The sequence below is a fragment of the Phocoena sinus genome, chromosome 4 (assembly GCF_008692025.1).
Source record: "Phocoena sinus isolate mPhoSin1 chromosome 4, mPhoSin1.pri, whole genome shotgun sequence".
Classification (NCBI taxonomy): domain Eukaryota; kingdom Metazoa; phylum Chordata; class Mammalia; order Artiodactyla; family Phocoenidae; genus Phocoena; species Phocoena sinus.
In genome coordinates this window covers 108879502-108894632 of record NC_045766.1, presented here as the reverse complement: position 1 = coordinate 108894632, position 15131 = coordinate 108879502, and positions in this window count along the sequence as shown.

Below are 15131 nucleotides of genomic sequence, written 5' to 3'. Positions count from 1 at the left end.
GACACCTATCTTTCTGACCCTATAATGACATATTATTAAAATAGATGAAATAAAGCAAATTAAGTCTGTTAATATTTATAATTTTGTTTTAAAATTAGTAATATGTTTTTATTATTATTTTTTGAAGTTTTGAATTTTATTTTATTTATTTTTTATACAGCAGTTTATTAGTTACCTATTTTATACATATTAGTGTATATATATCAATCCCAATCTCCCAATTCATCCCAGGAATATGTTTAATATTAAAATGATTTTGAAGGGAAGTTAGCATATTAAATATATGAAAGAGAAATACAAATTTCGATTATAGTTGAAGAAATATAGTTTAATTCTAAACTTGGGTTTTATGTAGAAATATGCCTGGTAAGTTAAGTTTGAAGCACATCTGAAAAAATTTGTAATGTTTCTACATATAAATTAATTAGATTTATCTGAATTTTAAATCTCCCCATGAAATTTATAAGTTGGTAATTATTTGTATAGGTAGATTATTTGTATATAAGATTGCTCAGTTGGATATCTATAGTATTAACAAGAAATATATTAATATTAAAATTCTGTATACATGGTTCCACCTGTTTAAAAATTTTATTGACTAAGATTGAAAATAGATCTATTTAAGGATTATTTAGTCTGTATATTTCACCTAGAAGCAGCATTAATAAAATTCCATATGAAAACAATTATTTCTCTTTATATAAAATTACTGGTTTACTAATTAAAATGTGAAGATTTTTGAGATAATATTAAATTCATTATATGGGAACTAAATTTTAAATGTGGTGCTTTAAAATTTGAATATGATTTGAATACCCAAGTTACTTCAAATACATTTTTGAGTTTCCAAATTTGTCTTCAGATGCCAAAACTGACTCAATACAGTTAAAGTGCAGGCTCAGAATCAAATGTAATTCCATTGATGAGAGTTATGGTAAGATGATGGTATGGCAGTATAATTTTTTAGACAGAGCAATTAGATAGAAAAATCAGAAATGTATGCACACATTTCCAATAAACTAGGTGGCAAAGTACATACACTACCCAAAAATTCAAAAAGATGAGAATAAGTCACCACTGTTTATAAAATCTGCATTGTTTAATATTTTTGTGGGAAGAAATGTAAGATAAACTCTGATGGATTTGTGAGCAGGAAAACACCAATATAAATAAAGGATATTCACTGAAAAGAGCATAGCAGGTAAAATTGAAAACAGCAGCTAAACATGAGAAAGGGCCAATACCAGATGACTTCAAGAGACGTGGTAAAAAGGACTGAGGGCTGGAGCATTCTATCCTTATTAACTCTCAAACTTTACATGCCTGGGCTCCCTTCTTGGACATTGCCTCATGATAATGAGAAACTGTCAAAGGTGGGTTCAAATTAATCAGGAAACAGAAAAGAGATGAATAAAAGGTGTACATATTCTGTATATACCTATACAGAAAGTGTGAAACAAGCATTTTGTACCTAGCAAATCTGAGCATAAGAATAAATAAAGAGCACAGACAAACTAACCAACATGTTAGGTTGTGGGGAACATAGTTTCAATAACTGTCTTTGGAGTGAGCTTCAGACAATAAACATGGCTAGAGAGACATAGGTATCAAGTATTTGGGAGCATTAAATATATTCTTACCCATATAATTAAGATAAAATATGGAATAAGAGGAACAGAGGCAGACTATGGGTTGTAATGGCTACATGCTGTGACAATAAAGAAAAAGTTCAGTCATAAAAATAATGGTGAGAGAATGGTTAGTGCATATGCACAGTCCTTTTCATTGTTTTAAGAAATCATATTGGTGATAGTGTTACTATTATTATTCTGAGACTTTTATGTGGGTGCCTTAGGACAGAGTAAATGAGTAATTTGGGATTTTTAAAAAATTCTATCACGTTGAATGTCCTTGACCACCATAATTTTCAGTATGGAAGAAAGGGGAAAGAGATGTAGTAAGGAAATTTAAGTAAGCATGTATTCTTGAATTTGATTACAATTATCAATATAAAATCATTGAATACGATACACACATACACATATATGATAATTCCAATTCAAACACACACTTTTTTTTTTTTTTTTTTTTTTTTTTTGCGGTACGTGGGCCTCTCATTGTTGTGGCCTCTCCCGTTGCGGATCACAGGCTCCGGACGCGCAGGCTCAGCGGCCAGGGCTCACGGGCCCAGCCGCTCCACAGCATGTGGGATCCTCCCGGACCAGGGCACAAACCCATGTCCCCTGCATCGGCAGGCAGACTCTCAACCACTGCGCCACCAGGGAAGCCCCACACACACACTTTTATCCTCCCAAAAGTATCCATTGAACATGAAAAAACAATGGAACCCTGAGACCCAAGTAGCTGGTTGTGGTCTTGTAATACCATTTACAACAAAGGGCTTTTGGAGACTTTCTACTGATGATAACTTCTTTGTAATAAATGAGATTACCTAGTTGTAAGGATGCATAGTAAAAAATACCTAAATATTAAAACATACCCATGGGAAATATAAAGTTTTCAGGGACACATAATCCATATTAAAAGTTAATAAAAGTACAGTCAAGGAAAAAAAAAGGAATCATAGATATTAAATTCTCTAAAGTGAAAGAGAAGATTTAAAGAAGAGTGTATTTAACAGTGCCAAATACTGCAGTAAGATTAAGCAGGATGGGAACAAAACCCAGGGACTGAATTATTGATGAGGAATTCATTAGTCATTGTAGCAAAAGCTCTTTCTATGTAGTCATAGAGATAGGGACCAGTTTTTAATGCATTGGGGAATGAGGTTGAAATAGAGACATTGACATTAACTCTTTCAGTCAATGAGTTTTATCATGAAAGGAAAGAACTAGGGCATGACATTGTGGATAAGATACTTTCAAAGGAAGGATTTTCTTTTCCTGTTTTCTTTATTTTTCTTTATTTATTTATGTAGCATAGGAAAGAGCAATGTGTGGGTTGATTAAGGGAAAAACACTGAGGAGGAAGAAACTGAACAGGCAATAAGAACAGCATTGGAGACCAAATAAAGTCAAGAACAATGTGACAAAGCCTTAGAAAGTAGGTCAGTGTCTCTTCTGAACAGGAGGAATATCAGGCTAAGTAATTCTAAAGAGGAAAATTTGGAGGTCAGGAGCATGTATATATTTGACAGATTGCTTCAAAAATAATTTGTTATCAAGAAATATCTGAAATATTAAGTTTGGGATATGTCCAGTCATTTTATTTTGGGTTGTATTTATGAATCATATCTCCTTTGAATACTTTACAGGATCTAAAAATTAGTTGTCATAATTTTTTTTTTTTTTTGCGGTACGCGGGCCCCTCACTGTTGTGGCCTCTCCCATTGCAGAGCACGGGCTCCGGACGCGCAGGCTCAGCGGCCATGGCTCACGGGCCCAGCTGCTCTGCGGCATGTGGGATCTTCCTGGACCGGGGCGCAAACATGTGTCCCCTGCATCCGCAGGCGGACTCTCAACCACCGCGCCACCAGGGAAGCCCTGTCATTATTTTAATGAAAGCAGTCATTGCTTTTTGGAGAAACAAAGATTAGCATTCTCTAATTTTATATATTATACTAAAAAGTCTCACTGGGAGGTTATCACCCTCGATTTCATGATGTTAGAGCAGAGCAAGTTGATACCAAATTTCATGTTACTGCAGAGCACAAAGTATATTGAGAATTACCACAGTGATGGGAAAATTTGAATAAATGTGTTAACACAAGCAGGGTGTGGTGATAATCAGAAAAGGACCCAGTGGGGACCTTGCATAATTGGCCTAGATTCAGAGACATTCTGATCCAGAGAATAAGGTAGGGAACATCTTTAAAAACAAAGGATGGGAATGATGCAGTTTAGAGTGTACAGAAGTAAGGTAGGCAAATAGGTTTTCAGAATTTGGTTGGGAAGAGGACAAGGATCTGTCTCAGGTGTCCTTGAACAAGGGTATTTTTTAAAAAGGACAGTCCTGCTTACGAAGAATCAGGCTTAAGGTAGTAAGTATGCACTTTACTTTGGATTTTTAAAGAAGACAATGCTCCGAGGAGATGCATGATACAAACTGTTATGGCTGAGTTGGTAATTCATATGTTGAGGCCCTAGCCTCCAGAACTGCAGAATAGCACTGTGTTTGGAGATAGACTTTAAAAAGGTGATTAAGTTACTATGAGGCTGTTAAGGTGGGCCCTAATCCAGTATGATGGCATCTTTATAAGAAAAGGAATTTTGGACACACAAAGGCACTTCAACGATGCAAGTGCACAAAGGAAGGACCATGTGAGGACACAGTGAGAAGACGGCAATCTACAAGTCAAAGAGAGAGGCCTCAGAAGAAACCAAACCTGCCAATACCTTGATCTTGGACTTCTGACCTTTAGAATTGTGAGAAAATAAGTTTAACAACAGTTTAAGTCACTCAGTCTGTGGTATTCTGTTACATCAGCTCTATCAAACTAAAACACAAACCATCTCAAGTTTTTTGTTGAATAGTCTGTATCCTTCTGTCCTTCTGTTAATAAGGACGGCAATGACAAAAAATAATAATTACAAGAATGGTCAGAGTTTTAGAATTAGTAGTAAAATCTAACAGTTGTTAATATATTATAGTATATATAAATATATATTTTACATATACTATATATAAATATGTATATATATAAAAATAACATAAACTACTGTTATACTCATTTTATGGACAGAGATTAAATATCTTCCCCACCATCACAAAAAGTAGTGGAAGAGCAGTGACTGTCATTGATAAATTGATTTCCTGAAATCTCATATTTTTCCAAATATGGCTTGAGCAGCATACAGATAACTCATTAATAACAGATAACAGATTGAAAAGAAGAGAAACTGATAGAAAATTTGCAAGTTTGGAGAATAAAATCTAAATCAAATAAAAGGACATGTAAGAGACATATGCAACATATATGTTCTAATTGGAAAATAAAATAATCTGACAGCTTTTCAGTCTATAGTGTTAAGAGTAGGTACAGATTAGATGAAAAGTTATATTCAGCCAAAATTCTGCTTTGCCAACCCAGTATAATGACATGAGAGAAAGGCAAGGAAGTTAAGTGTATAAGCAAGGGAGTGTTTATAATTACTGACCATGAAATTGAAACTAGATGACTGCAGACATTTAGGAGGTGAGAGACATTGAAACAGTGGAAAGATAAATGGATTGATGGTCAGGAAAGTAAAAATATTTACACGGAGTTAATATTAGAGAGAATGAGCTGGAATGATAGACGGTGGCAGTCAGAGAGTTGGATGTATAAAGTTGCAATTATCAAGGGGTTGCTGTGATTAGTACTGATAATTTCTGAGTTACGTATCTGGAAGTAAATGACTGATAAAGGCTGAAGTATAAGAACTTTAGAAGAAAAAAATTCAAAGTACTGAGAGGCTGGACTTTGGAAGGATTGTACACATGAATATTATACTACCAAGGCACCCAAGACAGTAGTAGTATTGGAGAGAGTAGATTGACCTAGGAGTTAAAAATGATGAAAAAAATGGGGAAATTTGCAAGGGTGGATGGATGAATGTAACAACAAGAGTTAGTAATATAATCTTTTATGAGATTCAAACTAATTACGTGTGTGTGTGTGTCTCTCTCTCTGTGTGTCTGTGTTTTCTCAAGAGGGAGAAAAAAGCGGCCTGAAAAGGGCTACTTGGTATTGCCACTGGAGAAGGCTTGAGGGGAATTAGTGTTCTCATTAGAACAAGAAAGTAAAGATGGAAGAAATATATGGATAAAATCAAATATATGTGGGATTTTTCTGATAATAGATCACAAATTACAGAGTATTATAGAACAGGGGGGAAAAGTGAGAGAAGGAGAAAGAATGAGGAAAGTATAATACAAGTCCTTATAGTCTATAAGATGAGAGTCGACTTGGGCCTTTGTTGTTCTTGGTATGGCTACCATAATCATGCATAAAATGTAAACTGATCCTAATTCCAGTAGACTCAAGGCAGATAGTGTGACAAAGGTTTAAATATGAGGGGGTTGGAAGGCATAGGTTTTAGTTTTTACTGAGACAGGCAGACAATGGACAAATTCTATATAAAAGTAGAATTCGGATTCACAACCTATAACAACTTCCCCAGGAAACCAACCCTCTTATCTATGGTAAATAGCCCAGGAAGCCATCTGCTATATGTCAGACTTACCGGAATTCAGACTACTATCTCAAGTAACAATCTAGGAAGCCAAACAATAAGCCCTGTAATAATTGGCTCCAAATGGATAGCACTTGATTAATAAGCAACAGCTCCTGCAATTTTTTTCTTATGTCTACCAGAGAAAACCAAACATGCAGCCATAACCAATCACATAGGATGCCCTGCTTCCAGTTTGACTGCCTACAGCTTTCCCATACCAACAACCTCTAATCAGGGCTTATGTGAAATCTTCACTTTTCTACACTCTAAAGCTTTCCTATTTTTCTGCTTACCTTTGCAACTCTGCTAAAACACAAGTTATGATGGTTGAGTTTGTTGCTTAAGTCTTTGCTTATTAAACGCTAATTGTTTGGATGTCTTCAGGGAGTCATGGTCTCAATCTTTGGTCCAGTATAATGTTGATACATCTTGAGGTCAAGATCTTACTCCATGTGTATACGTACCATCTTATTCCTGGTTGATGGACTTGAGGATATTCAGGAAGCTGGATATATTCTCATTTTAGGGTTTTTTTTTCTCTAAACTGTCTTCTTGTTAACTCATCATGATTCAAGTCCTTGCTCAGACATCTTCTTAGAACGACCTCTACTGACTAAAAAATTTTATACTATAATCTGTTTCCTTCTCCCTTCCACATTGATCATTCCTTATCTCTCTTAACCTGCACTTCTCACCTTTTAACATATTTCTTATATTATTTATTTTTCATGTGTTCCCAACTACACCAAAGTGGGACCTTAAACTTAGAATAAAGTTTATGCTTGGGAAGGCTTTGACTGTAAGAACATTTCTCTGAGTGAATGAAGCAATGGCAATATTTATGCAAACAATATTTATCAAATGCCTTTTGCCAGGCACTGCTGTAGACCCTTGGAATCCATTCATTAATTTAAAAAAAAATCATTGCCTTTTACCATTAAAGATGTTGAAATTTAAAACAGTCTTGCTCCTGATAAGTTAGTTTCTACTAATTTAGCCAATAACTAAAGACTAACATTCAATGAATTGTTAAACACATGACTACCACCTAACTTGGTATCTGGAGAGATGTACTGATCACTAAATCTTCTTCAGCTGTTCTTTCTGTTTTTCATCTCTGAAATTCAGAGCAATAATAATGGCATCTCTTCAACTTCCCCATACAGAATAGAGAAGACATTGTTCTTACCTAGTTTTTGTCCTTGCTGCTCATGCCAACACCCCTTTATTCAATGATTAGCATTTTTATTAATGGCTAATTTACCTCAAAAATGAGAAATTATTTATAAGTTTATCTCCCCTTGCTAAGAGATTTTTAAGTACATATAAAACTGACAGGGGCTTCCCTGGTGGCGCAGTGGATGGGAGTCCGCCTGCCGATGCAGGGGACGTGGGTTCGTGCCCCGGTCCGGGGGGATCCCACATGCCGCGGAGCGGCTGGGCCTGTGGGCCATGGCTGCTGGGGCTGTGTGTCCCGAGCCTGTGCTCCGCGGAGGGAGAGGCCACAAAGGTGAGAGGCCCGCGTACCACAAAAAAAAAAAAAAACAACTGACAGCAAATTTTTCAAGATAAGATTTTTTGCCTAAAAATCTATACATAGTTTAAAGTAGGCAGATAGCATAGTTTTCTTAAAATTTGTAACATTTCTTTGCAACACAGTGCAGTAAAATATAATGATAGTTGTTATGGGCTGAATTGTTTCCCCAAAATTCATATGTTGAAGCCCTAACGTTTGCTTCGTCATAATGTGACTATATTTGGAGATAAGGTCTTTAAAGGAATAATTAATGTTAACTGAGGTCATATGGGTGGGTTCTAATAAAATGTGAGTGGTATCTTTATAAGAAAAGGAAATTTGGACTCATAGACACCAGGGATTTTCAGGCACAGAGGAAAATCCATGTGAGGACACAGTAAAAAGGCAGTCATCACCAAAACCAAGTAGAGTGGCCTCAGAAGAAACCAAACCTGCCAGTACCTTAATTTTGGACTTCTAGCTACCAGAATTGTGAAAAAATAAATTTCTGTTGTTCAAGCCACCCAGTCTGTAGCATTTTGTGGTGGCAGCCATAGCAAACTAATACAATTATCTTTTCTCCATAATAGTCAAATTTCAAAGTAATTTATGGAAAAAGCAACTGGTAATTTTCTAGCAATAATTATTTCTGACTCATGCTTCTCTTTTAATAACAGAATGCCACTGTGTTTATTCATAAGACCCATTCAGAATCTGCAATAACTATATGCCAAGTACTGTTTATCTGATTGTTACGGACCAAATTGTTTTCCTTCCAAAATTCGTATATTGAAGGCTCTAACCCCAAAGTGATTCTATTTAAAAATAGGTTCTTTAATGAGGTAATTAAGGTTAAATGAGGTTGTAATGGTGGGTCTCTAATTAGATAGGGCTAGTATATCTTACAAGAGATACCAGAGAAGTGTTTATGAACACTCTGTCTCTCACCCCACCCACTCTCTCTCCCACCCCTCATCCCCCCCACCCCTATGCACCCATGGGAGGACAGAGCTAGAAGGCACTGTCTGCAGACTGAGGAGAATTCTATAGAAACCAACCCTACTGGACCTTGCACTTTTAACCTTCAGAACCGTGAGAATTTAAACAAATTTGTTGGCTTAAACAAATTTCTGTTGTTTAAGCCACCCATTCTCTGGTATTTTGTTATAAAAGCTTAAGCTAAAAAATACACATTTTGGTACCATGATCTGGGGTTCTGCTATAACAAATACCCCCAAATATAGAAGTGACTTTGGAACTGGGTGATTAGAGGCTGGAAGAGCTTTGAGGCACATACTAGAACATTTTAGATTGTCTTGAAGGAAGTGTTTGTAGAAATATGGATGGTAAAGATAAGTCTGGTGAGGGTTTAGAAAGAAAAGGTGAGAATTGTAGAGAAAGTATCTATCATCTTAGAGAATACATATGTCATAATGAACTGAATATTGATAGAAATAGGAATGTTAAATAAATGTTTCTATTGATAGAAATAGGAATGAGACCATGTTTCTGGTCTCAGACAGAAATGAGGAACACATTATTATAAACAGGAGAAAAGATAATCCCTGTTTTAAAGTGCCAAAGAGCTGGGCTGAATTGTGTTCTAGTGTTTTGCCTGTGGAAGGCTTGTGAATGACTACCTTGAATATTTAGGAGAGGAGACTTTTAAGCAACATGATGAAAACATGGTCAGATTTCCCCTTACCACTTATAGTAAAATACAAGATGAGAGAGATAACTTGAAGGAATTATTAAGCAAAAGAAACCAGAAATGAAGATTTGGAAAATTCTCAGCCTATTTGTACAGCAAAAAAGGAAAAAAATATGTTCTAGAGAGAACACAGGGTATGGCTGAATTATCACTCCATAGAGAGATCATCCACAGATTTAATCAGCTATCTCAGCTGAAGCCAGGAATAAAGATAGGATTATACCAGGAGAAATATTGCCAGCTTGGAATAAAGGGGATAGAGATGGGACAAAATGAAGGATGTGATCTCTGAAATTTTACAAGTCAATAGAGCTATCTTTCTGTAAACATGTCATCCTTCAAGAAAAAGAAAAAAGGCCCTAAAAAGCTGTTCAGGGGCTGCCACTCCCATCACAGTTCTGGGCTCAAGACTGTCTCTTTGGTTTCAGAGGGTGAGGACTTCTTGTTTTTCAGGATACCAGGTTGCCATTGTTGGGGGCCTCAAGAGTGAGATTGCCATACAGGGATGCTTGGAAAATGCTACCACTCAAATTGGGGAGAAGTGGGAGCAAGAACCATGTGGGGCTCAACACAGAGCATTCAGCCAAAGAGGATTATCCTCAAGCTTTACAATCTAATGAAATTTGTCCTGCCCACAGCCCCTTTCTTCTTTCTAACTTCTCCTTTTCTGGATGGGAATGTCTGTCCTGTTCCTGTTCCAGGTCAATATTTTGGAAGCCTATAACTTGTCTAGTTTTACAGGTTCCCAGCTACAGAGGAATTTTGCTTCAGGACAAATCACACCTGAGTTCTACTCACAATTGATTTAGATAATATTTAGTTGCTAATTTGGACTTAGAGTTACTGTTGAAATGTGTTAAGATCTTTACGCTGTTGGAATGGGGAAAATAGACTTTGCATGTGAGAAGGACATTGAGTTCCAAAGGGTGGAATGTTATGGGCTGAAGTGTGTCCCCACAAAATTCATATGTTGAAACCCCAACCCAACTACCTCAGAATATAACCATTCTTAAAGATAAGATCTTTAAAGAGGTTATTAAGTTAAAATGAAGTCATTATAGTGATGCACTGATTCAATATGACTAATATTCTTAGAAGAGGAAGATACACCAGAGGTATGTATGTACAGAGGAAATACCATCTGAAGAGTAAGAAGAGGATAACAGTCTGAAAGCCAAGGAAAGAGGCCTCAGAGAAACCCCACTTTGCCACCAGTTTCCAAAACTTGATTTTGGACTCCCAGTTTCCAAAACTATGAGAAAATAAAGTGTTGTTTAAGCTACCCAGTTTGGGGTATATTGTTATAGCAGCTAATATCATTATTATCAGAATTGCATGCAGTACACTACTTGGAGTAGAAATGGAACAGACAGCAAAAAAAAAGCCATAAGTACTTTTAAAAACAAGTAAAGATAATAAGTAATCTTGAGATGCATTTAAAAATCTGCTAAAAATTCTTACACCACCATTTATAGTGATAGTATTTCCTTCACTATTATTTATAACAAAAAATAATGACCAAGTTACTGGAAATAAGCCAAAATCATGTTTTTCCAGTTTATACTTTTCTAACAACTCTACACTCGTATTCATACTTTACTATTTTATAATATTTAAACACAGCAATTTATTTTTAGCAAATTATTTTATTAGAAATTTTCACAGTAGTAGTGTCCTTGAGAAAACATTTTTATATTTAAGAAAATCCATAACATTGGGATTAGTACACTTCAATATTCCTATAAAGGTAATCATGTATATACAAATAGGTATACATACAAATATACACATATATGTATACACAGCCACAAATATATATATATATATATATATATATATATATAATTTTTTTTAATAGGTCAAGGTATTTGGTCAATACTGTCTCTTTAGGTATGTTCTAAGTGTTGAGATTTATTTAACTCCTACTAAAAGGATGTCACCAACATGGCAACATAGGTCATTACTGATTTGATCCCCATAATAAGAAGAATAACTGATAACTATTCATGGACAAGACACAACTGAAAGAATGTTATAACATGGGGATGAGGCTGAAATACCCCCTACATCACAGAAAACAAGACAGATTTCATTAGAGGGGTAAGAAGAGCAGCTACCTGCTGACCACATTACCCCTCTCCTCCGTTGACACACCATCATGCAGAGAGGTCTTCCCTGAACCTATGGTTCCTTCATTGGAGAAACAGAGTCTATAGGGGCCATCCAGACGCCCAGCATTGTGGGTCACTTTGTCTGGTTCCCGACTCTGGTTTTGCCCCATGAGTATTACAGGGAATCTATGGTCCTTGACCACTGAGAATCTGGTGGTGAGGGAGAAAGGGAGAGGGGTTTATAATATCCCTCATTCAGACCTTAGCAGACCAAGTTACTACCTTCAGAGCACAAGCAGTAGTCCAAACCAGAGGCTTTGATCATCTGTGGAACTAAGTTAAGTCTAACCAGGGAAATTGGCAGAGTACAGGTTTGCCTAATTTGGGTCCTCAAACAAGAAGATACACTGGTGCTGGAGCCCTGTCTGTTCCCACTGCCCAGGCAGGGGAGCTGAGCCATAACCCCATCCAATACTAAACATGATTCTGTGTCCCGTCTGACCAGAAAGGTTGGCAAGAACACCTGGAAACTGCATAGCCCAGCAATGTTCAAGCTGACAGAATTGTAAGCAGAGCTGATCATTTCCAGAGCAAAGCCAATACTGGGCATGGAGTTTTCCCTAGCAATGACTGGAAGGGAAGTTAATTCATAGCTCCACATATTGCTGAATGTAGCTCTCAGCCCCTACTGACCAGAAAGCATTTGGGGGGAAATTTTGGGGGTGCCGGAGTGGGGGGCATCACATGTTACAGATAGGGGAGCTGACCCATAGCCCTACCCACTTGTGCATGTAACTTCTGGCCTGTCTGGCCAGAGAGGATGGTAGGAATGCCTGGAGACTGCATAGCCCAGCAAGCTCCAGCAGAGAGGTGAGGAGGAAGAGCTTAGGAATGCCTGGAGACTGCATAGCCCAGCAAGCTCCAGCAGAGAGGTGAGGAGGAAGAGCTAACAGTTCACAAAATCCTTTCCAGAGAGGACAAACAGTCCTCTCTGAAAGTCAGTAACTCTGTCAGCCAGGGAACATGGGGTATGGGTCAGCTTGAGTCAAGACCACAAACAAAGAGCCTTACTGGCCCTGGAGCTGCTTCTAATGCTGGGCCTGGTGGGCAGGAAAACTAATTCATAGCCCTGTTTATTACTGAATACAGCCTTTAGTCTACCTAATTTGGGAAACTAACCAGAGTACACAAGAAGCTGCATAGCCCATCCAACAGCCCAACTTACCATGGCAGTTAAACAGAGAGCACAGTCCACAGCTTTCCCTATCTGCAGAGCAAAACTGATGGCCTCACCTTGCCAGGGAATTTGGTACATACTCTTGCCTGATTCAAGTCCTCAAACAATGAGCTGTACAAACCCTGGGCCATATCCTGCTGCCCTGCCATGGCAGGGAAGATACTTCATAGTCTCACCTACTGCTGAGTAGAGTATCCAGTCCTGATTGGCTAGTAAAAAGCCTGACCAGAACATCCAGGCAACTATGGAGACCATTTTACAGTCTTACTTGGACATGGAACCAAGCCAGAAGTCCCATCCAAGAGTCCCTAGTGGAATCCCACACACACAACCTCAGGGCTTGGGCAGTTGCCTCACCCTAAAATATACCCTGATAACAAGCTCCACCTGCCCAAGGACATTACCAGCAGACACATACAGAAACCAAAACTGAGCTGACTGGTGGAGAGCTCTCTCTGTCAAAGCAAACCTCTGAAGTCTGTAGAAGATTAAACTGCATACCCAAATGCCAAGATACAAATGGAAGGAATCAAGGATCATGAAAAATCATGTAAATATGACACCATGAACTGATACTAAAGAAAACAACATCTATGAAATGTCTGACAAAGAATTCAGAACAATCCTCTTAAAGAAGTTTAGTGAATTACATGAACATACAAATATTCAACAAAATTAGGAAAGCAATGCATGAACAAAATAAGTTCAACAAAGAAAGAGAAACCATCCAAAGAAAAAAATCCCAAACAAATGAACAGAAATCCTAGAGTTGAAAAATACAATGAATTGAAGAATTCAATAGAGAGCTTCAAAAGCATTCTTGACCATGAAGAAGAATGAGTGATCTGAAAGATAGGACATTTGAAATTTCCGATAGAGGAGAAAAAAGCAAAAAGAATGAAAATGAGTGAAGAAAGCCTACAGGACTTACGGGACACAATTAAAAGAAAGAGTATTCATGTTATGGAAATTCCAAAATGGAAAAATGAAAGAGAAAGGGACAGAAAGTATATTTAAGGTAATACTGGCTGAAAAATTATAAAATGTGGGGAAAAATATAGACATCCAGTTTCATGAGGCCCAAAGACCACCAAATAATTCAATCCTGAATAGGGCTACTCTGAGATACATTATAATTAAATTGGCAAAAGGTAAAGACAAAAACATAATTTTTAAAACAGCAAAAGAGAGAAATTATATATGAGAACCCCCATAAAACTATTGGTGGATTTCTCAATAGAAACTGTTCAGGTCAGTGTAGAAAGTCATGATATATTAAATATTAAAAGAAAGAATTGCCAAGCAAAAATTCTATACCCAGCAAAGCTGTCTTTCAGAAATGAAGGAGGGATAAACACTTTCTTGAACAAACAAAAGCTGAGGAAGTTCATCACCACTAGACTTGCCTTACAAGAAATGATAGAATTCTTTGAGTAGAAGTAAAAAAGGACTCTAATTAACAATCATAAAAACATAAGAAAGTAGTGTAAAACTTGCTGGTAAAAGTAAATATATAGTCAAAGTTAGATTCCATAATATGGTAATGGTGATGAATAATTCACTTAGAACTCTAGTTTAAAAGATAAAAAACAAACGTTGGAAAAATAACAGTAACTATGATCATCTGCTATTAGTTGCATAATATAAAAAAATATGAAAACTATAACATAATAACCTACAATGTGAAGGGAAGGAGACATGAAAAGTGTAAAATTTAGGAATTTTATTGAAGTTATTATCAGTTTAAAATAGGATGTTATAATAGGGTTTTCTTTTGTGATTACCATGAGGCTTATATAAACATCTTAAGATTATAAAACCCTACTTTTGCAAATATTTATGTGCCTCACATCAGAACACCTAAATACATAAAGAAAAAAATTGATAGAGCTAAAGGAGAAAATAACAGTAATTAAATAATAGTTGGGGACTTCAATAACCCATTCTCAACAATAAATGTTGAGACAGACAGAGAATCCCAGAATCAATAAAGAAACATCTGTTTGAAAAACGCTACAGACCAAATTGAACTACAGACATATATAGAACATTCTATCTGTCAATAGCAGAATACATATTCTTCTCAATCACACTGGGACCATTTTCTAGGATAGACAATATATTAGGCCACAAAACAAGACCTAGCAAATTCAAGAAGATTGAAACATACCAACATATCTCTTCTGACTACAACTGTATGAAACTAGAAATCAATAACAGGAGGAAAATTGGAAAATTCATAAATATATAGAAATTAGACAACACTCTCCTGAAAAGCCAATAGATCAAAGAAGAAATTAAAGGGGGAATAAAAAATATCTTGGGATGAATAAAAATGGAAACACAACATACCAAAACTTATGAGATGCAGCAAAAGCAG